This window comes from Amblyomma americanum, chromosome 8, assembly GCF_052857255.1.
Source record: "Amblyomma americanum isolate KBUSLIRL-KWMA chromosome 8, ASM5285725v1, whole genome shotgun sequence".
NCBI lineage: Eukaryota > Metazoa > Arthropoda > Arachnida > Ixodida > Ixodidae > Amblyomma > Amblyomma americanum.
In genome coordinates this window covers 41393548-41418756 of record NC_135504.1, presented here as the reverse complement: position 1 = coordinate 41418756, position 25209 = coordinate 41393548, and the positions used below count along the sequence as shown (strand labels likewise).

At 47.5% G+C, this 25209-nt stretch overlaps 1 protein-coding gene and 1 pseudogene across 1 annotated transcript in view; one reads left to right on the top strand and one right to left on the bottom strand.

Annotated features, from left to right (window-relative positions):
- The window catches only part of LOC144101480 (uncharacterized), a 252786-nt gene that overhangs the window by 125280 nt on the left and 102297 nt on the right, over positions 1-25209 (top strand). The gene's annotated exons all lie outside the window — the stretch shown is intronic.
- On the bottom strand, positions 1477-24094 carry LOC144101485 (legumain pseudogene; annotated as a pseudogene).

Sequence of the window (25209 nt, the reverse complement as noted above, 5' to 3'; positions counted from 1 at the left end):
CTCATGACGCGCCTCCTCCCTCTGTCCACCCGAGCCCGTCACATCAGACAGCCTGCCGGCGTCTCTCTTACGTACGACTGTCACTTGAAATCTCTCCTCGAGCAATTGCAAACATAGCCCCGCAAAAGTCTTTATCGCCTCTCGATAGCCATAGCTATAGTCTCGTGATTTTGTGGTACTTTCCTTTGAAGACGCCGCCGCTACCGGCGTTCTAGCCTCTGATCCCACCTTTGAAGCAGCCGCTATGCACAGCTTTGTCGTATACGAAGAAACATAGGTGCTGATAGTGATATCAGCACCAATGCGCTTACGGTATATATGCCTGGACGTTTGAAGAGGATTGCACTGATGCAGATGAAGTGTGTCGCGCTGGTTCTGATAAGGCAGCGTGGGATGCAGGTTGATAAGGTGCAAGTGTGCGTGGTGTTCGATAAGGCGCCGATATAAGTGGCACTCCAGCTTTCGATGTTCCTCTTTCGCCCCCCCCCCCACCCCCGGGGGGGGGGGGGTGTTTCTTGCTCGAAAAACGCGCCCTCTTCAAACTGGCAGTGTCATGGGGCTAAATCTCAGTGTTGCCAGCACACAAAAAAAAAACTTTCGACTTAACCCTACTACTTTGATTATGCGGCCAAGCGTTCCTGTTCGATATAGTGAAACGACGCCCGTGTTTCTTCTCGTTTTCTTTCAGGTCCATTTTCCTCAGGCTCTTCCGGTTGCGGGGAAGTGTCTTGCGATCGCAACAAAAACGCTGACACACTAAAAAGAGACCATTCACATCTCCCAGAACAGCCCACTTTACGCACATCTTTAGCAAAAATCTTTTAGACAGTCTATAGACTGTCCACGTACTTCTGTCTAAAATGTCCACAGACTCTCTTTAGACAAACCTTAGAGAACAGTCTACAGGCAATACAAATCCTATGCAAAGTCTTTAGAGAATCTATACCTTTGTGGCCATACACTTTTATTGGACTTTTGTCAATAGACAGTCTGTAGACTATCAATAGACCAAAAGTAATATCTAAAGGAAGGCAATAGAGTATATAAGAAATCTATAAACTCTCTATAGACCGTTTTTGTAAGAGATAGATCATGCGGCACGTTGAATCTGAGCAGTTACACAAGTATGCAGGGGGAGTTCGGCGGAGACGATAGGAGAGAGTAGCTCTCTCGCGCGACAAGCTTCGTGTAACACAAGGAAGATGCAGCGGCAACACAAGATAAGAAGAGTAGGGCTGCACTAGCTGCTTTGCGAAGCTCGTGTTCTTTGGGACAGCCAGTGAAGTATGATATCGTCAAGCTTGTTGGCCACTCAATTCTACATCCCTGTTACAAGCTACTCCAGCGTGATACGGCAGCCACAACTGCCTTCGAGCAACGGCTTTATTACCCGCGTGAAAGAACAGAGGCAAAAATAAGGGGACACCCAAGTTCCACTTTTAAGGATATGAACAGACAGCGTTAACGGATCCTTTGAGCGGTTTCTCGTCACACACAGGCACGGTTCTTTGTTCACCATCACACATTTATGACGTCACATTTTCCACATTCTTGTCTTTGAACTCTTGCACACTGCAGCTACGCGCACAATGCTTCGCATATTCACACATCGATCAGTACTCACAGCACTGCACACGTACTGACATGGCCACAAAAGAGCGTTCCACCGGGATGCAGGTTCCGCACTCACAATTCTTTGTACGGCTGCGGCGCCATCTGTCGGAGCAGCTGGGTACATCAGATCGCGTGGGTTTTCCGGTGGCTGTCGCATGCCGCCCCCACTATATATGCCACATCAAGCAAAGAGGATATGATACACTTCTAGACACCTACGCTTGACGTGGAGTTCACGACAGAATGCCTTCGTGACGTGCGTTTCTTCACACAACGCCGACGTGACGTTGGTTTCATGACACACTGCAGACAGCGCATTTTACGCTGAACTCGAGCCTCGAAGCTATCGCTTTAAAATTGCTCCTTTGGAATACCACGTTGCAAGTGCTCTATTCAGACACCGAGTTAGAATAAATACCTTGCGCCTTTTCACCGCGTTGGGTGTTTTTAGTTGCGCTTTTGTCTCCTTCATTGGCGAAAACAAATAAAAAATACACAAGGGCTCTGGCAAGGACGTTGACTAAAACTTCGCCTCTCAGCCTGCAGTCGTATTTAGTATTTTCTTGGCCGCGTTTTTGGGTGACCCGATCTAGTAATTGTGCAAGGAGCTCCGACTCGCCTATGTGAAGGATTACATTTGCATGTAAAGAGTCTTTAAAGCCTAAACTGTTGTAATGCACAACGAACACATTCGAAATATATGCGGGACCTCCGCTGAACCGCCAGTAGCTCAGATAAATAAATGGTCGTCAGCACTCAATCCAAGAGGATGCCAACACTAAATTTGGCGCAACACCAATGCTAACCTGCCTGGAGAGTCTGAGCACATGCGGTGATTATTACAACCTCATTATCAGTCCAGTATTGTCGCATTTAATGAGTGATCATTCTAAAAGTATAAAAAATGCAAGGCGGCACTTTGATGACGTAAAGTGCGGTGAGGCGAAGCCTTTAGCGCAGTGTTGCTGCTTGTGTCACTGATGTGTTGTTTAGATGTTAAGTACTTGCGTTTGCCCGCATTCTGAGACTCCATACAAGCGAGCGCCAGGAGGGAGGTTGCTCGCCACCCGACTTGGTCGACAGCTGAGGGGCAAAAAACGGGGCCGCTGGTGCCACCTAGCGCATGCGCAGTGAACTGCCAATGGCGCAACATGGCCGCCGAAATCACCCGACCGCGCCACCGCGTGGGTGCTCTCGGAGGCCATAGGCACAAGAGCGCAACGGACGGATGGAGCATGAGCCATTAAAGGCTTTTGCCTTAATGAAACAGCTCAAATAAGGTTTAATGCAGAGCACAGCAAGAACTTTACGGTTTGCTTAGCTCTCTCTTCCATTCGTGGACTCTCTGAGTCCTGTGAAGTTAACCGTTGTAGTCACATTTATTGCATACTAGCACAAACAAAAACCGCAAGAAAAAGTTAAAATTTCGTCAGAAACAAATGATCAATACAAGAGTAAATCGCGCTGACAAAAACATCCAATCGAAAACCCATCACCACAGTTTCCTACTTTGCTGAAAAATATTCTTGTCCACTGCTGTAATCAGTTTTTCTAGTCTTTTCATTGCCCCACTTTGTTCACATTATGCATAGGAATGAGGAACAAGTTCTTCCAAAAGACGTGTTCATATCTGTTAAACTGTGCCGTTTATGCTTGGGTGAGAGCAGATAGCGTCCATAGCATGAGTGATATCTTCCACCATATAACCGAACTCGCATGCGTTGACAAAGATGCGGAGGTGCTCGAGAACATAAGAGTTCGAGGACAGGTCGAAGCACTTCACGTTGAAGTAGAGCACTGCGTCTTCGTAGCATTCAAAGTTTTTCACCTTTCTTTCAGATGACAGCAGCGATTTGGCGATATCTTCGTTCCCTCCAGCGATGAACATAGCGAGCTCAGCGACTTTCTTGTCCACAAACTCCATGTTATCCATTGTTTTCTTGAGTTTTTCCTCCAAAATTGTCCTTCTTACCGGATCTGTGGTACTCTCCAGTTCAAGCGTTAAAATGGAAACGGGCACATCGCGGTTTGAAGTGCGCCTGCATGGCACTTTGGGAACAATGATAGGCCTCGCCTTCTTATCGCCTTGAAAGTCGCTTAAAGGAGCATTCTCCATTCTGTCGTCGCCGTACATCGTAACCGAGCTTCTTTCAGTTTGTTGGGCCACAAATTCGAACTGGTCACCAAGACTGATTCTTCTCAGAGGACCTATGCTGTCAGAGTCCTCCGTCCAATGAATGCTGTACTCGTCTCCTAAGTATGCCTTTATGTAAGAGTCATAGTAGCAGGCATAAGAATTCTGGCTATAATTAGCTGCCGTCGTGGCGTATACATTGAGGTCTGTGGGAAGGATCCCATCGAACATGGATCCTGACTTACAAGCTTCGATATAAATTACCATAGCGGAAAAACTCCAGTCATCATGCATATCTTCGATTTTATCAAGGAATTCACTGGCTAAGAGCAACTTATTATTCGGGAATACCAGTAGACGTGTGCTTCCGTGCCCTGAGAAGTAGACAAATATGTGGTCCTCAGGGCCGCTGGCGATAACTTTGCCGCTACCACCGCTCACCTCAATCCCTTGAAGTACGTCAAGGAAGTTTTCCGGTGTCACCATATCTCCGATGTAGTCCTTCGGAACTCCCTTGTACACGTTCTGTCCATAGGGATGATTGTATATTTTTCCAGGCTTCGGGTTTGATTCGTCGTAGGCAATGTCGTCGTACATCATGACAACGATGCGCTCTTTCGGGACACCATGATTGCGCAGCACTTGGTAGGCATGGCAGATGTCTGCTTGGTGGCGATAGTTCTCATAGCCATTAGACCCAGCAACAAAGTAAGGCCCAGATCTTTTTCTTGTCACTTCCAAGGGATTCAGTAAAATTGCGCTTCCCCAGCAAAGAGCCGGCGGTCACAGAAAACGTCAGGAGAGGTAGGAAGACACTCGACACTCTCATGGTTGCTTTCGAATTGCCTGCCTTCAAGCAGAGAGTCACATAAAAGGAAGCGCTTGAGCAATCGCCGACAACGGAGGCCACTCACGGAGTCCGGTAAGCGGAGCCGCACTCACCTGATAAGGAAAGGGAAGTGCTTGAGAAAAACTCTTAGCGCGTAAGATTACTACTAGTTGCTCGGTACGACTGGAGACTCAGAAATCAAATAAAAACAACTACACTCTGAGGCGCTAGTTCCTATGATCTATGGAATACATGACATTCCGCCAGTCATTAGGCGAAATGTGTAGCGGTTTTCATGTTCCCCTAGTTAAAGGAAGCAAACGGTTTGTTTTTTTCTTTTTATACAAGCGATATATAGGATAGCGCTCGGTGCCCTCACAAATCTAAATTACGCAGTTGGAGTGGATTAATAATGCAACTTATATTATAATGACAAAAGTTGTCAGTAATGTCTTCCCGTGATATTCATCTCTTCTAAAAAAGACCCACTGCTTTTCCACGTTATTTTTATTTTACAGCGCAGAGGACTTTTGCTGTCATAGCGATCGGTGCTGAAGGTGCTTCCTCTGTTTTAAAGGGCGCCAAAGTCTACAGTCGAAAACTGCTCGCTATGCACATCCTTAGTTATAATGCCCCAAAGGTGGCCCCGGGTCATTAGTGCTGTACGGGCCAGAGAAGAGGTGGGGAGGGGGGATCTTTCTCTGTGCAGTCTACATTGATGTCATCCAGGTCCGCTTTTGGGCCGCGAATTTCTGGATGAAGGGTGAAGTACAGTACAGTTCTTATTCATGTGTCTTACCTCTCAATCTGCCCCTTTATCGGACCGCCGGTTCACCCTACGCCGCACAATATTTCCGTCCTATGTTAATTCAGCAGTGTTTCGTTCCGCTTAATGATAAAAGAGTTCAGATATTGCTCTGTTCCTCTATTTCTGCCCTTTGAGGACTCTACTGTCATGTGGCTATCCATTGGCGGTGGAGATTGACTTAAATTCAGTTTCGTCTTTTCGTTAGGAACTTGAATTCCAGGTGAATGAAAAACGCTGAACAGCGCCCTGAGGACTTCTTCACAGGAGCGCTCAAAGGACGTCAGAGGGCTTATTTCGTTATCCCGTTTCCTTAGGGGGTTTCTCACTATTTTTTCTCTGATGATGATCCGGCAAGCATAAGTCAGATCTGTTGCCGTTGAATGCTTTCACAATACATCTGCTGTAGTCTGTTTTTACAGCTGGGGATATGGGCACTTCATAATGTATAAGTTATGAGGAAACGTACTCACTCTCATTAGTATTATGGAGCTCACTTCTTTTGCGCATCATGAATCAGCGGTGGGTCTTCGGCTTAGAAGTATCGCGCCCAGTATCTCTTGCAAGAGGACAGGATTGACCCAACTGAGGTTTTCGCTTTATATTAAATCAGGGTGCCTTCATACACAGCATGCGGCTAGCACATCCATTCTGTCTTCATTTTTCTTTGCACTGATCGCTAAATGCATCTATTTTTAGCAGCTAAGGGCGAGCTCGCACTGTTACATGAACTGGGCTGCTGCCAGAGCTTGTGCGTTGCAGTTTATTGTGCACGATGTCGTCCTGGACTACTTCCAGTATGTCACCAGCTCTAGTTAACATTTAAAAATACTAAATTATGCACAGTAATATTAAAATAAATTAAAATTAAATTGGCCGTTGGGAAAAGAAAATGGCGCAGTATGTCGCATCTCGGCGGAGACCGGAACTGCGCTGTAAGGGAAGGGGTCAGTGCACGTTAAATATCCCCATGTGGTCAAAATTATTCCGGAGCCCTCCACTACGGCACCTGTTTCTTCCTTTCTTTCACTCCCTCCTTTATCCCTTCCTTACGGCGCGGTTCAGGTGTCCAACGATATATGAGACAGATACTGTGCCATTTCCTTTCCGCACAAAAAACCAAGTATTATTGTTATTATTATCGCTATGCAAGATTTTAACGGAAAGCAACACTGGCGCTCGTGTTTGTCCTATAATTGCCAGCTTCCGCTGAAATGATAAATATCGTTACTGCGGGGAGCAATTAATCTTCAATCACTTTTGCAGATTGCTTGCTTTTTTTAGATAGCCGTGTTGGTTGGCCACCGGGCTCAATCATGACTCGCCTCAATACAGTTGAAACAGAGGTAACAAACAGCCTGAGGGGCTGGAGCGCACACAAATAGAATGCTAGATATGTGTGGGTACCAAAAACGGAAAACCTTGCCCGCCGCGGTGGCTCAGTGGTTAGGGCGCTTGGCTACTGATGAGGAGTTCCGGTATTCGAACCCCACCGCGGCGGCTGCGTTACGATGGAGGCGAAATGCTAAGGCGCCCGTGTGCTGTGCGATGTCAGTGAGCGTTAAAGATCCCCAGTTGTTCGAAATTATTCCGGAGCCCTCCACTACGGCACCTCTTTGTTCTTTTCTTCTCTCAGCCCCCCCCCCCTTCCCGCTTCTCTTAGGATGCGGTTGAGGTGTCAGCCGATATGTGAGACAGATACCGCGCTATTTCCTTTCCCCAAAACCAATTTTCATTTTCATTTCATGATAATGGGAACATATCGGGGACACCGAGCCATTACCTTTACTGTTGCTCTTTTCAGGCCGCCTTCTCAAACTGTATCGCTTCCGTAGGTGTGAATAAAATGTGCTACAGTTCGCTTTTACTACGCGATGAATCGTGGCATGAAGAAATGCCCAACAAAAATAATTTCTGACGATACTTAACAAATCTAGGGCTCGTTGTAGGAATAATAACTGCAACGCAATTAAATTTATGCACGCAACCAATAGCAGCTCCCGGAGGGGGCGCGATTCGCCTGCCCTGTATGGGGTCACTCTGCGTCCAGCCAGCCGGGAAGGCGAGCTTCCGTGCCAGCTACACCCAGACGTTACTCAAGTACGCAACACGTTTCCCCAAACCGTGGCGCATAGTCGCAGCCACGGCAGGTCCGGACGAAATTGTCAACGGCAGGTCGCGCTAGGAAATAGTTTAATATCCTAACGCCAGGTAAAGCACACTGCGGAAGCATGTTATATCAGTAAAATAGGTGTCCAGCAGCTCACCAGGTCGTTGACGTTGTCTGTCGTTGGTGTTCGATGGCCGGACACAGCGGAAGGGGTCCCTTGGGGCACTTAGGTCAGGTTCGGCAGCGAGAGTTCCTTCCCGCCGCGCGTTCTCCCCTTTTGTCCCCTCGGTCATTGCCTCCCTAGCAGCAAATCGTTGCCGTTAAGCTTAGGCATGCTACCCTCTCCGCAGAAGGCAGCGCGCTGCCGTGACGTCACGTCAGTGCTGGGGCGGAAATGAGCAGAGTCGCAGGGGTACCTTCTCTCCACATTCCTGGTGGCCAGCGCGTTCGCCGCTGATCCCGTTCGCCGCTGGCGCGGGGGATAAGGAGGGGATACCAGTGTATCCCACATCCTCCACTACTTAAGAAGCCTCCCGAACACAGAAGCAGGCACAAACAGCTTTACTCGATTTCAGAGGACCACAGGTCCAGGTCCATTTCAAGCCCCTCCCCCCCCCCCCCCCGCGGTCGTCGCCCCTGCTTCTTTGTCGGGCGCCGGCAGTTCCGCAGCCGCCAGCGCAGGAGCCGGCAGCTTGGGGTCCGGGTGCTGGGCCTCGTCGCTCGGGGCGGGAGGCGCCGCTGCTGAAGACGGAGGAGCCACCGCGGTGATTGTAAAACATTTTATTCGCCGGGAAGAGCTTGGCAAGAGGTCGCGTTAAGTGGTCGAGAGTACATAGCCCTCGACGACTTTGTCAGCCCACTCCACCGCCAAAACTTGCGTTCTGGGGTCAGAGCTAGCCAGCACGGTCTCCCACCGCTCGAGAGAAGGAGCTGTGACTAGATCACCCGGAGGTGGCTCTATTTTGCAGTCCCACAGGATGTGATCGTAGGTAGCACGTTGGCCACAGTGTTTGCAGTTTGGGTTCTAAAGATCTGGATAAATGTGCGCGAGGAGTGATGGGGTGCGTATCGATCTTGTCTGTAGACGACGCCACGTAACCTCTTGTTCTTTAGTAAGTCTTTTGTCTGGAGGGGGGAAAATTCTCCTCTCTAGTTTAAAATGATTGGTGAGATCATGATATGTGATTATTGAGTCCTTCGTGAAATTCAGGGAGCCAGACTCATCCACTGCCCGGTCGACGAAACCTCGGGCTTTATTGTGGGCTGCCTCGTTCCCCGGATTCCCCGAATGGGCTGGGACCCATATCAATTCGGAATAATTTGGTGAGAATTTGGTTGCGTTAAGGATTCTAAGGGAGGTGTTTGTAATTCGCCCTTTAGCGAAATTATTGATACCCATTTTGGAATCGCTGAGGATGATGCTCCCTTGGGTATGTGCTAGGGCGAGGGCTATAGCCGCCTCTTCTGCCGTTTCAGAGGATTTCGTTTGGATTGTCGCCGAGACGATGTGGTCACCATTCTCGTTCACAACCACAACTGCAAAGGCATTGGTATTTTTGTATTATGCCGCATCTACATAAAGTGTTGCAGCGCACTGTCTGTATTTCTTATGTAAGGCTTTGGCTCGTGCTTGTTTTCTACCCTCATGGTGTAAGGGGTGCATGTTTTTGGGGAGTGGTTTGATTAGTAGGGCCGTCCTATAGGCGCGGGGTAAGTCTACTTTAGCATCGTTATTCGTAGGTTGAAAGTTAATTCCGAGCCTGGTAAGAATACTCCTGCCAGTTCTGGAATTGGCTACTCGCGCTGTTTGAGCCATTAAATGGGCTTCTTTCAGTTCATTGTAGGTGTTATGTATTCCTAACCTCATAAGCCTTTCGGTTGAGGCATTTAGTGGGAGTCCTAACGCAGCCTTATAGGCCTGCCGTATCATGCTATCCAATTTGTCCTTTTCTGTTCTCGAAAATTTCAGATAAGGGGTGGCATAGAGAATCCTGCTCAGCGCAAAGGCCTGCACTAGGCGGCATAAATATCTTTCCCTCACCCCTTGTCTGCGGTTAGCTATGCGGCGGAGTAATCGCGCCGTCGCTTCTACCGTGCGTTTTAGCTTAGTGAGTGTGTCAGTATTTTGTCCATTTGTTTGTAAATACAACCCCAGTATTCTCATGGTCTGTACCTCTTTGACAGATCGTCCATTAACATAGACGTTTATTTGCGGGGGGGATGTCGTGGTACGCCTACCTCTTTGTTTACGACGGATCACGAAGAGTTCAGATTTTTGCTCAGAACAAGTGAGGCCGGAATCCCATGCGCATGCCTCGATGATGTCCACTGCTGCTTGGAGTGTGTCTTCTATGTAGCCTTCGCATCATTTGGTTACCCAAAGTGTGATGTCATCTGCATAGAACGTGTGATGTAGGTCTGGTATTTGTGCCAGTTTGGGGGGAATTTTGATGAGGGAGAGGTTAAAAAGGATAGGGGACAGGACGGAGCCCTGTGGCGTTCCTTTACTTCCTAGTTGGATTGGGGCAGACTCTATTGTTCCGACCGTTATCACTGCTGTTCTGTTAGTGAGGAAGGATCGGATGTAGTTGTACGTCCTTTTTCCGGGGTTGATTTCTGACAAGTTTGTCAAGATGGCTTTGTGGGTGACGTTGTCGAAAGCTTTAACAAGGTCTAAACCCAATATTGCTTTCGTTCCTGTTCCCTCGTCAGCTTCAATTATGTCCTTGTTAAGCTGCAAGAGAATGTCCTAGGTAGGTAGTTGGGCCCTGAATCCTAACATTGTTTCAGGTAGGAGGTTCATGTCCTCCGCATAGTTTTGGAGCCTATTGAGGATGACATGCTCCATGAGTTTGCCTAGGCATGATGTTAATGAAATTGGGAGTAGATTCTCAGTGCTGAGTTTCTTACCCGCTTTAGGAATAAAAGTGATTTTCGCGTGTTTCCACTCTGGTGGTATGTTGCCTGCATGCCAGTATTTGTTCATAAGGTCTGTAACCGCCGCGATCGACGTTGCGTCTAAGTTCCTGAGAGTCTTATTTGTTACTTTGTCTGGTCCTGCCGCAGATGTTGTCCGCAGTTTTCCAATTGCGTACCAGACCTCTGCGTCTGTGATGTCTGCGTCTAAATTTAGATTAGGAGTCCCCCGGTAGTCTGGTTGTGTGGTACTATCATCCGTGTTTAGATAACGTTCTGCTAGCTCTTTGATTAGGTCTTCAGTTGTACCCTCATATTTATGTATGAGTCTGTACAGTTGACTTTGTTGCACGGGACGTGTTTGTTCTGGATCGAGTAGGTGTCTTAGAAGATGCCATGTCTTCTTATTTCCGAGCTGTCCATTGACGCTTTCACATATTTGGTTCCATTGTTGTGTTTCGAGAGTAAGTGTATGTTCCTCGATTCGCCTCTCGATTTCAACGATCTTTTTGCGTAGTCGCTTGTTGTGTTTTTGCTGCTTCCAGCGTTTTTGGAGGCCTTTTTGTGCCTGCCACAGGTGTAACAGTTTTGAGTCTGCAATCTGGCTCCTCCTTCTCAACTGGCACCACAACGCTAGTGGAGCTGACATCCTCATTCAGGGAGATAACCCAGTCGCTAAGGTTAGAGATCTCCTTTGGAGCTGTTTTGTCGCGAAGTGGCCTGAACTTGTCCCAATCCGTGGTTCGTATTTCTTTTGCTTTGTTTTTAAGTTTTGTCGTGGGGAAGGTGATGCTAAGGATGAAGTGATCACTACCAAGGTTTTGCCCGGTGTTGACCCACTTTGCGTCCTTGACGTTTTTAGAGAGGGATAAGTCTGGAGATGTGTCTACACATACACTGTTACCCATGCGTGTGTGGTCGCTCGGGTTGTTTAGCGTTGTGAGCCCTAGTGACTGTATGATTTGCCAGAGCAGGTTCCCTTTCGGAGTTGCTTTGGTATATCCCCATGCTGGGTGTTGAGCGTTGAAGTCTCCCACAATTAATAGTTGAGCCCTAGCAGCCAGCTTTACTGTGTTTATCAACAAGTGTGGGAGTCCATTGCCTTTGTTTCTGGGAGGGTTGTATACATTAATGATGAAGAGATTTGAGCCTCCTTTTTGCCTTGGTACTATTTCAAGTAGGGTGTAATCTTCTTCCGAATCATTTATAAAACGTTGAATTGCGGTGATATTTCTATGCACCAGAGTGGCTGTGAAGGAGCCGGCTGCGTTACTAGTATCATAATGAGGTGGCAGATATGCTTTATAGCCTGGCAGTGTAGCCCTGCCGCTAGCTTCTTGCAATGCAATCACGTCTGGGGTTGGAACAGACGGTGCTTGTTGGATGTGGAGCTGCAAGTGGGCCCGCTTGCGGCGGAAGCCTCTGCAGTTCCATTGCCAAATTTCAAATTTTTGGCGTGGTGCCATGTTGGGTTATAGATTGTTGTGGCGTCGTGGACAGATCCAAGGTGGGGGGTAGGCGGGCCTCGATAGTTGTAAGCCTATCCATTATTTGCTGCATGCAGGTGGCTAATTGGGGTACCTGTCCCTCTAGTGTTGCAAAGCGAATATCTATCTCTGCAAATTTGGTAGTAACGAGGCCTTGGAAGGTTGCTTGTTCTGTTGATATAGCGCTAGTTCTCTCTGACAGAGTATTGATGTCTGCCCTGAGTTTGGTAGGCGCTTTCGACGGCTGCGGGGTGTCGGCTTCCGAAGCCTCGGCCTTTCTTTTGGATTCCTCGCCTTCTTTTGTAGGATGCGGTCTTTTAGTTGCTATTCTGGCGTCTGTGTCCGTCGCGTTATGGGCTGAAGACTGGGACGCGTTGGAGGGAGTGTGGCAAATAGCGTCTGTTTCCATCGCATTATTGGTCGAATCCTGGGACGCGGTGGGTGGCATTCTAGCCGCAGTGGCATTCTGTACCTGATGCGCTTGTAACAGGCGTTTAATGTCAGCCAACTCTTTTTTAAGGCTGGCAATTTTTCTGTCTCGGGATTGTAGTTGGATCTGAAACTCCTTCTCTCGAGCGTCAATAGATTGGGAGGCCTCTGCTGGCCAGCTCACCTTTTTATTGGAGCGGCTATCGCTGCGTCCGCGGCTTGAGCTTCTCTTGTCGTTCCCTGCAGGGTTCCCCAGGGGCGGGAAGGAGCTGGAGTTGTTCCGGCTGTGGCTTCCTCCTTTTCCGGTAGCACCGTGTTCCTTCTTCCTGGGCCTAGACTGGTGTCCGTGTAGTGATGAGTCGTTGTCCCCTTGCTTGGTTGTCTGGTTGCCATGGCGCGTTCCTTGTTTGTTCTTGTTGATCAGCCGGAATTTGCAGTTCCGGCTGCCTGTGTTGTGGCCCCCGTTGCAGACGATGCATACGGGTTGGCAGGTTGGCTGTTCTCCCTCAGGTGGAGGCGAGTGATTTTCTCCGCAGCGGCGGCAAAGGTTCGTTGTAGGTTTGTAGCAGACATCGGCCCGGTGTCCTACTCTCATGCAGTTGTAGCATACCTCATGTTGCTCCCTGAAGGGGTGGACCCGAAAGACGCCGCACTGATAGATTACTTGGTTGGGTAGCTTCTTTCCAAAAAAGGTGATTTGTATTGTTCTCGATTTCCCGATCCTTCGGGCATCCACAACTTCTATTCCTTCGTTTCGGTTTCCGAAGCCTTGGCGAACCGTTTCGGGCGAGTCTCCCGCGTAGGCGTTGTAAATGACCCCTTTAACCGAGTCTTCGGGCGCCGCCACGTACGACGTTACGTTGTAGGTTTGACCTTGGAGGTTCAGTTTTTCAATATTGGCGTATGCAGTCGCCCGTTGACGATCGGGCGGGCATATCGTAAAGGTGTTGTTGGCCGTATTGACTCTGATAATGTCTTCATTCTTCACCGTATCATACGGCAGCCTGGCCACCTCGCAGGCGCAGAAGAGTAGTAGTCCGGGCGCAATGTTCCTCAGATTCCAACCTTGTGGTCGGCAAACGATTTTGTAGTCGTCGGTCGGTAAGCGCGGGAGAAGGGCTTTCTTGCTGAGTGCAAGTAGGTTCTTCCCGTTCTTTCGCGATGGAAAATTGGAATTAGACTTGCCTTGGCCGTGCCCCTGCGCAGGCTCGTCGTCGGTTGATGCGGGCCCTTTATTCTTCAGGCCTCGTTGTCGGTCGCGGTAACGAACAATGGTTTCCCATTTTCCGGCCTCGAGCTCCGACGGTGATATTTTCTCGCCTTCCACGGCGTACTCCATCTGTGCGGGTCCCTGGGCGCTCAGTTCCCGGCGGAGAGGTGACGAGCTAGGTCGAGCTCGATGGCTAGGCCGGCAGTCAGCCGGCAATATGCCTGGGTGTCCGTAGATTGGCAAAATCCGGCTGCAGCAGGCACTGGACAATGGCCCGGATGTCGTCCAAAATATTCGAGCCCGAAGGCTGACTCTTTCTGCCGAAAAGTGGCTTCGAGGCGGGAGCCCATGCGAGACACGTCAGCACAGCTCCGTGGATTCGCCACCGCGGCCGAGGACTGCGAGCCAAGGTTCGGATCAGGCGGGCCGCCGGTGTCGCGGGCGGCAACCTGTAGAAGCCACTCTGCGAATTCGGCCTCGCGGCCCGCTCGCGCCAGCATCTGGCGGGCCGCGGAACTGTGGGTGGCCCCGCTCGATGTACATCGTCCCTGGTCGGGGCCCCGCGCGTCCTCCGGTCGTGCAGGTCTAACGCCTTGTGTGTCTTCTGGTGTAGCATCACGGCCCCACACGGGCACAGCAGGGCTCCCGGGGGCAGGGGCAGGGACGCGCCCTGGGCCCGCTGGCCCGCGTCGGCGACGGTGGGCCCCCGGAAGACGTTAAACAGCCTGGCCGGGGGCGTGAGCCTCTTCGCCCTCTCCTGCCGCTTCCACGGCCGCCACGAGACGTAGCCCACTGGCGCGTCCGTACGGGCTTGGTACGTCCACGTGACCACGTCCCGGAGCAGCTGGCCCGGGGCCTGCGCTGCTGGTGGCTCCGGGCTTCGGGCCGGCGGGGTGGACGACGGGCGCTGGCTGAGTGGCGGGAGAGCCGGCGTGTGGCCCAAGGTGGCGGGGGTAGCCTGGCGGCGGTGCGGGGACTGCCCGAAGAGGGGGTCCAAGTGCCGCGGGGGCCAGCACGCCCGGGGCCCGGTGGCCGCCGAGTGACGGCGATGCGGTGAGGGGTGATTTGGGCTTCGGCCGGACGTCGAGGGTGACCGGCGGCCAAAGTGCGGGTGGCGGAAAAATCACTCTTAAAGAATAAAACTAGCACTGAATGTTGCCCTAATCAACTGGATAACTAATTAAACCATGCGGTAAAATTTTTGACTTCTTTATGAGCAAATACTTCTTTGCCGGAGCACTTTATTAAGATAGTTCCTTCCAAGAATAGCATGCGGAGTGAGTTTTGTTTTGTATTTTTGATTGGCAGGACGCCAGATTGAACGTGGAAACAAAATCATATTTTTAAACCAGGGCAACGCTAAGGCGCCCGTGTGCTGTGCGATGTCAGTGCACGTTAAAGATCCCCAGGTGGTCGAAATTATTCCCGAGCCCTCCACTACGGCACCTCTTTCTTCGTTTCTACTTTCACTCCTCCTATATCCCTTCCCTTAAGGCGTGGTTCAGGTGTCCGCCGATATATGAGACAGATACTGCGCCATTTCCTCCCCCCCCCCCCAAAAAAAAACAATTATCAATTAAACCAGGGCAGCTTCTCTCCGCATACTACCTGCGTTGCGCTAGAGATTCGTCCCTTTTTCCTGTGTCGTGCCCGTGTGGAATGTGTGGCTTCTGTCGTGGACGTAACTTAGGAATCAGTGGGGCCCATCTGGTACCACGTGAAGATCTGCATTCAATGACAGAACAAATCTGTTGAAGTTTGAAAAGTGGTGTCAATATATATCCACCAGGTGTTGAAGATATATGCATTGTGTTGCCACAAAAGATGAAAGTAAGCCAAACACCACTGTAAAGTTTGCTTCCACCAGGTGTGAAATATAACACTGAAAACAGCAAAAAAAAGAACAGTTGGACACTAACTTTCGTGCTTTGTGGATGGCGGTGCAGTTTTTATCAACGACCACTGGTGTCCTGTGAACGAGTTCCTGCTGCAGAAAGCGTTTAAAGCCGAAATAGAAAAATGGTGGAAAGTTTAAACGCGTAACCAGATGGTAAAATCATGATGCTGAAAACAGAAACTTTGCATGTCCTGCATGTAGCCTGTAGCGAAGATCTCTCTCAGGTAATCTAAAATCATCGCTGTTTCAATTAAAGCAATCGACGTTAAATGGCAAGACTATTACAACCTGTCAATTTTTTACTGGAACATCTGTAGCCTGAATAAAACTTAGACTCGCTTACAGGACATTTACCTCAGCACTCTCTTCAATGCGACCTTGCCACTCTAACAGAAGCCTAGTGAAAATAAAAAGAGGAGTTTAAGGCATTCCTGGCTTCAAGGCACTATCTTTACCAAGACAAAGCACCGCGCCTGATGCCGGCTTCGCTCTTTTTATTAAGAGCAGCACAGAAAATTAACAGCTCCCCGATTCCTTTCAAAGTTTCAGATCTACGAAAGCATTTTTTTTTTTGCTCTACTTAAGGCTAATGTCATTGTATACGTAGTTTCTCGCCTGCCAAACTCCTGTACCAGGAAATTCGTATCTCCTGTGGAAACAGTTTTAATCCCTCTCCTATATCCCAAAAACTCACTACTTATAGTTGCTGACTTTAAGGTTGGTCTAGCAACTGGCAATATTACTTAGTTTTGCTGAAATCCTTTAATCCTTTAAAGCAATCCTTTAAATTATTTAAAACTAGATAACGAACACCGATAAATTAGGGCAGAATAAGTAGTATAAATAAATATGTGGCAGTGATGGGAAAATGAAAAGAAACTTTATTACACTAATCATGTTATTCTTTAGAAGAAAATAAGAGAGGCTACATTAATGGCTAAAAGAAAACACTGTTTCTGAAGACCTGTCAACAGAAACTGCCGATCAGTTGAATCGATTTTTTGAAACCTTTGGGCAGAACACAGACAAACCTACTTCATTAGAACTGGTAACATCAATCATTCCTGGGATTATTAAACCTGAATGTGTTTTTCGAACATAGCAGCCGATGAACTGCTAAGAATTGTAGCAGTCATGGGCACGAAAAAAGATGCTGGCCCAGTTGGAATACAGACAGAGATAATGTGGGGCAGCATACATTTCCCAATTATTCTTTTAACTTGAATATTCAAACGCGCGTTATTTTCTGGCAGTTACACTGATATTCTAAAAGTTGCAAAATTTTTCCCAATATATATAACCGGTGCCCCAATAGCACTTCCAGCTGAAGGCCAATATCTATAGTGGGTGTGATGAATAAGCTGTTCGAAAAATAATTTTCTGGTCAACCCAAAACGTTTTTTGATGTTAACACTACAATTTGTCCCCTCGCAACATGTCTCCGTCTCTAACAGATCAAAGTATACAGCTGTATTGACTCTTTCACAACTTACATTATGCGCCCTTCATAATGATAGCTTTTTTACTTTGCGTATCTGTATACATTAGAAACGGCTTTGACAGTAATTTTTGGTCTGTTCTGTTAACGGAACTCGAGAAATGTGGCGTAAGAAAAACGACTCTTCAATATTTTCAGTGTTGCAATCATGACAAAAACAACTAGCCTTTTAGCACTTGAATGCTAAATACCAAAAATTTACTTGAGGTGTGCCACAAAGTTTTATTTTAGGGCCGCTTTCATTCTCTGCTTTTATCGATGACAATTCGAGGGCACCAAAGTGCTCAGAGGTTTTGATGCACGCACCTGACAATGTACTGGCATTTAGCGCTGCTATCAAACACCTTCTGAGGAGAGTACGTAACTTGCTTCAATCACTACGCTCACACGTCATGAACACTTGCGCCAAATATTGCACTTCTGCATGCAGCAGAGAACAAAAAATCGCTCACGAGATTTCGCGAGCCTTTTCACGCGATTTTTTTATGCTCGCAGCCTCCTTCGTCTCACGATCCTGCGTATTTGGGATCAGACGCGGCTATTGGCTTGATTCTTTCAGACGTCACGCATGCGATCAGGAAGCTCCATCCCCCGGGAGAATTCCCGCACTCGTAGGCAGCTGGCGGTGGACAGAGTCGAGGGGCCGGCAGAGGAACGCCGACCTTTGAACGTGCAAAAAGTGGCGAGATGAGAGATAAACGACGACGCAGAATTCAAATTTTGGCTACAAATAACTCAAGTGCTGCAAAACGCATTAAAGCAATGCTTGCTTGAACATATTCATGAAGCAGCGCCCTTTAACATCCCATGCATACGGTAATTTTATTTAAAGCATCTTCCCGGAGCCCGTCTAGCGGCAACTGGCTTCCGGTAATCGAAATCGCTATAAGTAACGAACTGCAACGAATATTGCCAGCGTGTTACAGTAACCACTTATCTTTAAACACTGAAAACACTAAGTATGCCTTTTTATTCCAGATGAGAGTTTTTCGACTGAAGTGTTATTTATATATCGACTGATAATAATGCTGTTCAGAGCGTGCTTTTTCTAAATTCCTAGTGTAGTTGAATGCCACTTACATTAGAGGGAACAGGATCCCAGTGTCTGAAGAAAGGTTGCATACAATTGTTCTATTCTGACGAAGAAACGCCAACGCTTTCTACGCATCATTCTCCGACAAATGTACTTTTAATTGTGTCACAGCCATCTCAGTTACTGCAGTGAATAATGTGGAGCAACATAGAAAGCATATTTATTGGCATAGCTCAGAGTCCAGAAAGGCTTTTTGCTAACCATAGCCCTTACTACCGCTGAACGTTTTATGACTGATTCTTTTTAAGCTAGCCAAGTAATGTCGTTCAGCACCTTACACTGTTACATAATATCGCTTGCTAATACCATCAGTACAAACTATAGTATACCCCTGCCTTAGCGTACTCTGTGTATGCCCGTTTTCAACATAAGGCAAGCCAATTGTTTTTGCTTAGCTCTGCTTCTGCATTCATTTCCCCGTAATCTAACGTAGCGCCTACGATAGATAAATTTCAAATTGCATTCTTCATTACCCAGATTTCGACTTCGTTGTAAGTACCAGTAGAATACACTGGTTATGTCACCGTCTACCAGGGCATACTGTTGAGGGTTGTTCACAGTTAGAAAGGGCCTAGGAAACGCACTCCTAGCTATTGTTATTCTGCAGCTAACTTCATTCATTCATCCTAAATGTACGTTAACTATTATGCCGAGAGATCTGCGCTTCGCCTCTCTGATTTCTATGTGATACCAGCTGCAGTAATCTTGGTCTGGAAACTTGACAGATTCTCTCTTATCAATTCCGTTTTGTATAGGGCTGTATCTTATCCTTGCTTATTCACGGCGACATCATGAGCTCCCCGCCGGATTTAAAGATAGGAAAGCAGAACTCGCATAGTGCACACGAGAGTACGTACAAAGGTTGAGAGAGAGATTGTTCCCAATCAACAAGCAACCTAGGACCAGTTCTGTAGTTTTTGGTAACGAAATCAGAGCAGTGCATGTTGACGAACGGAAGCGACACGTTATCCCCGCTCAAGAATAGCATGCCTGGACGAAAACAATAGCGTTCTGTTCTCTTTCTCGTGTGTTGCCCCACTAGTGTTGCTGAAATTGAATACTTCCGCCCAGCTATGGAAAACTGTGGGTGAAAAAAGCAAGGAAAGTTTGGGCATTATAAGGGCTGCGCATATTTTCGACAGCCCTCAGTTGTACATCTTCTGTTCGCAACGTAGTCTACCCCTCGTTGTTTACATCACTAGAATCTACATATCAGCGCCTGTCGCTGGATGTTGTGAAGCGGATAGGTTAAAGAAGAGATTGGTGGTTTTTCATAACATGATCCATACTTTTGTGCTCTTTGAATTCATATGAGTTACTACTTTCTTCTTTATGCCAGATATCCCGTATATAACCAAGGGCTGTTCATTTTAAGCGACGTTCACCGTTGCTAAGGGGAGAAATTCAAAGGTACATGTGAGACGAGAGGAAGTGTAAAGAAAGTCTAGAACGATTCTTTTATTGCGTATACAACGATCATACAATTTTTAGTGAGGCGGTGCCTCGAGCCCGCAGCGAGCAACGAACAAAGCACAACGTGTTAAGATCCAAAGCTCACTGGGTCATTCCACGCGAAAGGAGACGCAATAAATTTCTGGGCTTGCGCATCAGCATGTCAAAAAGCAAGCCATGTACTTCAAAGTGAGTTTTTATGCTCATAGGGATCAAAGTTTTTTGCCTAATGCAATGTGTGTGGAATTTAAATTCAGCTTAGCGCGATTTGAGACTTCAACATTTCCAACAACAGCCCCAATTGTCGGTATATGATGTAATGTCGTCGGACTCAACACCTGCCATGTTCTCTTTGGCACTGATCAATCCTGTGCCGCACATTATAATAGAAACGCTGAGTATGATACTAATAATAACGAGTATAAATAATAGTAATAATATTAATAGTAACGCTGTATTCCCCACCCTTCCAATAATACGCAAGAAAGCATGTTTTATTATTAAAGATCTTGCTGAGGACGAATGAAGCATAGGCTAGATAACTCAGGGGGATTTTGCTAGGCAGAAAACGTTTAATCTTGCGCTGCAAAAAGTATGCCCCATTTAGTTAGCAGGTCGCTTCGAGAGGCCACATAAATGCATTTCCGCATAAATTTTCGCCGCATACAAACCGTGCCATTTTAACAGAGGGCCACTTACACTGAGTCGAAAATAGAAACTTTTCGCAGGAGTCGGAAATTTATCTGCGAGTCTTCTGCGGTTTCTGACTAATATCTTGTAGTCGCAACAACAGATACAACGGTCTATACACCGACCGCATGCCGGAATGCTGATTTATGGAACTGTGGAAGCGTCTGGCTAACCCGTCGGAGTTGCTATTTCTACACATGCCGGAAGCGACGGGCTTTCACAACCTTCATTGTAGCCATAGACTAAAGTACCCCAACAAACCATGAATCAAAAACATAAATCAGCCCGCTTGCTCTAAACAAAACATAGGAGATCGACATTAGGTAATATTGGAAAAAGAAAGAAAGCGCGCAGAATAGGATATTCTAGCAAACGAGAAACCATTTCTAGTACATACAGATCCACAAAAGGGAAGAAATAAGTAATTTTTATTCTGGTCTCTCTTTCAGCGGGCTTTGGGCGGATGCAGCATAGGAGCTGCCAAAAGCTTGCAAATAGGAGCACACACTGTAACTATTCTATACATCTCATGGTCGGGTGAGTGCAAGCAGTGCCCATGGCGTCAGTGATATTCTTCAGCGGGAAACCAGACTCGCATGCGTTCACCAACACCCGGAGATGTTGAAGCGCGTAAGGATTATCAGATAGGCTGAAGCGCTTAACGCCGAAGTATCTCACAGCTTCATCATAGCAGTTCACGTTTTCTGCATTTTTCTCGGATGACAGCAGCAAGTTCTTGACACGTTCTTTGCCTCTAGCAATGCACGCTGCTATCTCGGCGACCTTGCTTCCGAGGAAAGCCTTGTTATCCACTGAATTTTTAAGCTTTTGCTACAACCTTTTTGCCCTCGGTTCTATGGTCTTCTCAAGCTGGTTGTTCAAAATAGTTATCGGCACATCAGTGTTTGATGAGGGGACACACATCGTTTTCCGACGCGTGATTTGCTTCGGCTTTCTTCTTCTAAAAACATGCTGGCTCGAGGCATCTCAAAGCTAGTGTCACCGCACTCCATGACGTCACTTCCATTTGTTGTCCTCTTATCATGAGTGAACAGGTTTCGCAGACTGGTCACTATGAAATCATTTTCTTCCGCGTGTTCCACACGGTTGACGCTGTGTTCGTCGCCCAGGTGCACTTTCCTGTAGCAGTCATGTTAGCAGGAGTAGGAATTCTGGTAAGGCATAGCTGCCGTCATGGCGTAGACATCGAAGCCGTTGCGAAGATGGCGGTCGAACAGGGATCCAGAGAAACAAGCCTCAATGTAAATGACTATTCTCCGAAATCTGCGCTCTGTGCGCATTTTTCAGATCTTGTTAATGAGTTGGGTTCTAGTCAGGGCGCCGCCATTCTCCATGTCCCGAGAAAAAGATAAAGATGTAGTCGTTGCGACCACTCGCGATAACTTTGCCGCTACCACCCTTCACCCTCACGCCTTGAAGAATGTGAAGAAAGTTGTCCGGCGGCACCAGGTCTCCCGTGTAGTCCTTCGCAACTCCTTGGTACACGTTCGGTTCCTCGGGGTGGTTGAGTATTAAGGCGGAAGCCTTTAATGGCTCATACTTGTGCGTCCGGTTTAACGCTGTCTTCCACGAGTAACGCGGCAACTAATCAAGATAGCCGAAAACGAATAATATCATCTGATAAAGGAGGCAGAATGTAACCCCCCACGCTAAGGTTGATGACTTTAGATTGATTAGTTAATTAATTATAGCCAATTACAGCGAAAAACAAAAAAACAACCAAATGTGTCGATATGGCGACAGTAGAGGGTGGCGTCACACCCGAGGTCGTTATGGTAACGGCGCGCGCGCTGGTGGCGCCTCCTCTGTGCCACCACAAGAGAAGACAGAAGCTAAAGAAGAAGAAGGGGCGAGAAAAGCAGACCGCAAGCGCCAACAACGTCGTCTAGATCGACAGTGTGGCAAGGTAGAAGCCTCTGGGGGTGCCACTGGTATGGAAGCTAGAATCGCAGCTAGAATTGCCGCACTTTAGATTGGTAAAGTGCTCACATATTTTTTTTTACCCCAGGCATCGGGTTCTCTGCGTTGTTGGTGATGTCGTCGCACATCATGACAACAATTCGTTCCTCTCATATACGCCGCGGTCGTGCAGTAGCTAGTGGGCATGACATACATCCGCTTGATGCCACTAGTTGTGGTACCCTTTAGACCCAGCCACAAGAGTAGCCCACTGTATTTGTGGAAAGGCTCCAGGGATTGTTTTCGAGTTGAAAAAATCCACATCAAACACATTGGCGACTGCGAGTTCGAACAGCAGTAAAGGCCGCAAGAATAACAGCGGCATAGTGACGATTGCTTCCTTTCTGAAGGCCTACACACGTAGCCAGCCTTTTTTTATGAGCTGAACAACTTAATCGCTGCGACTCTCGAGGACATATCCTGTATGGCAATACACCCGATGCGAGAGAGTGAAAGGTTGGAGTTACCTCTTATGAGCCAAGGGAAAGGCTAATATTGGGCAGTGAGAACAATACTATAAATGTCCGTGCAAGGTTAGTGGCTACTCTGAGTTGGTAACTAAATGACGTATTTGCCATGACTGCATATAAGCTTCTATGATTAGAGCAAATTGTACACTCCACGCTCTAGATAGGAGCGACACTTGTGTTGCCCCTTTTTACCGTCAAATAACTTCAACTGAATCGCCCTTTCTATCACATTGATGTTATCCCCGACTTTAAGGGCCTGGCGTCAAAATCCTTGTCGATGGAAATTGGAGAAAGAAAGGGTGTCATTGCAAGTGTCGCTTGCACTGCTTCACAGTTTCATAGGGCCGCGTGCAGGCGAGTCATCTTGTTGTTTTCGTTACTCCGATGTGAACACTTACTCATAATTTTCCAAATTTAGCGCACACGCGTACTGAGCCCATGTCAAATTTAAAATACTGATTTTTTCTCTCCTCTTTGCTCGGCCTCTTGTGCGCGTACACTGTACAAGTTGTGCAAAACCATTTAAGACCACACTCTGTTAAGGCTATCATGGTCCGTAAGTGCAATGAGAGTTCAGTACATTCGTGACATCCTACAGTGGGTATCGGAACTTGCATGCTTTGGCGAAGACACGGAGGCCTGGAATGCATAGAGATTCGAAAAATATTGAACCAAGTGGGCTTCTAGTATCGCGATGCAGACCTTTCGAACCCGATAAGTTTAGCATTCTTGCTGTTTTAAACTTGCTCCATTGTAATGTCAGGTAGTTTACTGTACCTCAAGGTCTTTCTTCCTTTCGATTATGTTTCGCTTGTTCGTGTGGCCAGCAGAGTTGCTTCGATTAGATGTTTTCTTGCTTACTCAACGATTCAACTGCCTGTTCCTTACGGAAGATGCGTTTATATGCGCAACGTCAGTGTTTAGTCAACGCAACTTTCCCGTCATGAAACACGTGACCATCACCACAACCCAGCATCTGCATTTATCATATCAATTTCGATTTTTGTGAGTGCAAAAGAAGGAGTGCTTATACGCGTTCCATTTTCCGCTTTTTCGATTAAAAACGCTTCAGCTAGTTCTCTTTAAATCCTTTCTTTCTGCTTACGTACAATTGTGGTCCTGTGGTCGTGGTGATGGTCACGTGTTCGATGACGGCAAGGTTGCATTGCCTAAAACTGACGTTTCGCATATAAACGCATCTTCCGTGAGGAATAAACAGTTGTTAGTTTGCGCTTGTGTCGTGTGCGTATTGTCTTCTTGTGCCGCGTTTAGTGAATACGTTCGCATAATGATCAACCAACTGGCCCCGGTATTAGCTTTGCTAACTCTGTGACGAGGTGGTGGACATCGCTGAAACGACGGTGTCTTCGGAGACAGAACACACTTTGGGATCTCGCAGTGGGTCTTCAATGAGGGCCGACAGAAGACGCTGGCTTAATGATATCCCGCCACTGATGAAGTGGATAGTTGAGCCATTCATCGTCTTACTAGACGTCGTTACCTGACCGAATCTCAATTCCTGGACATGATCAACAAATCCCTACCCACCAACAACTTCGGATATTGAAGGAAGTTTTTTGTTTTTGTTTTTTTAAGCATGCGGACGTGTTTGACTTCTCTAGAGATCAATAACAGCAGATTCCACCTTCCCGTTCCCGTCACACTATCAATGCCTTATGCGCACATCCGATTCGACAGAAGTCATGCGGTGTATCGCTCTAGGGACATAACATTAACTGGTGAACAGGCCCGTGACATGCTGCAACAAGGAATAATTCAGTTATCATCGAGTCTTGGGCCGTTCCTGTGATCCTCCTTAAAAAGAAAGGTGGCACGTGACGATTTTGCGTCGACTACTGCCGCCTTAACATTCTCGCAAAAAAGAATGTTCACCCGCTCCTGCGAGTTGATGATGCAACCGACTGCCTCCATTCAGCTTCCTACTTTTCTGCTGTTTATATACGGTCCGCATACTGGCCGATCCCGGTGCATCCGAAAAACAAAGAGAAGACGGCGTTCGTGCCGAAGACGGGTTGTGTGAATTTAATGTGATGCCATTCGCTCTGCGGAACGCTCCTGCCACCTTTGAAAGATTTATTGATACTCTATTGCGTGGACTGAAGTGGCAAGTTTTCCTGTGTTATCTGGATGATGTGGTCATTTCTGGGAGGACCTTCGCAGAACATACCAGCCGCCTAGCCGCTGACTTTGAATTCGCCGCTTTGGGGGATGCCAAATCGCTGTGCTTGTCCGTCTGGTTTATTCGCATGCTTGTCGATTGCATGTTTCAGAAAGCCCTGTCTTTTTGTACATATTGCCTGTAAATAGTAAAGCTTTGTTCCAGACTCTCGGCACTATACAAGAATGCAGGTTTATGTTTTTGATTTTAAATATTTCACTGAGGCCGAATGAAGCGTAGACTGGATAGCTCACGGGGCGTATATTAAGCAAGGAAATCTTTATTTCCTTAGGTCTTAGGCCAGCCGCGGGGCCGTAAGGGCCGTCGCGGGACGCCGAGGAAGGGGGTTGTAGTACGACCGGTGCGAAAACCGTCGATGTTGTGGAGTAACGGCGGAGTAGGCCCGGATCATCTCA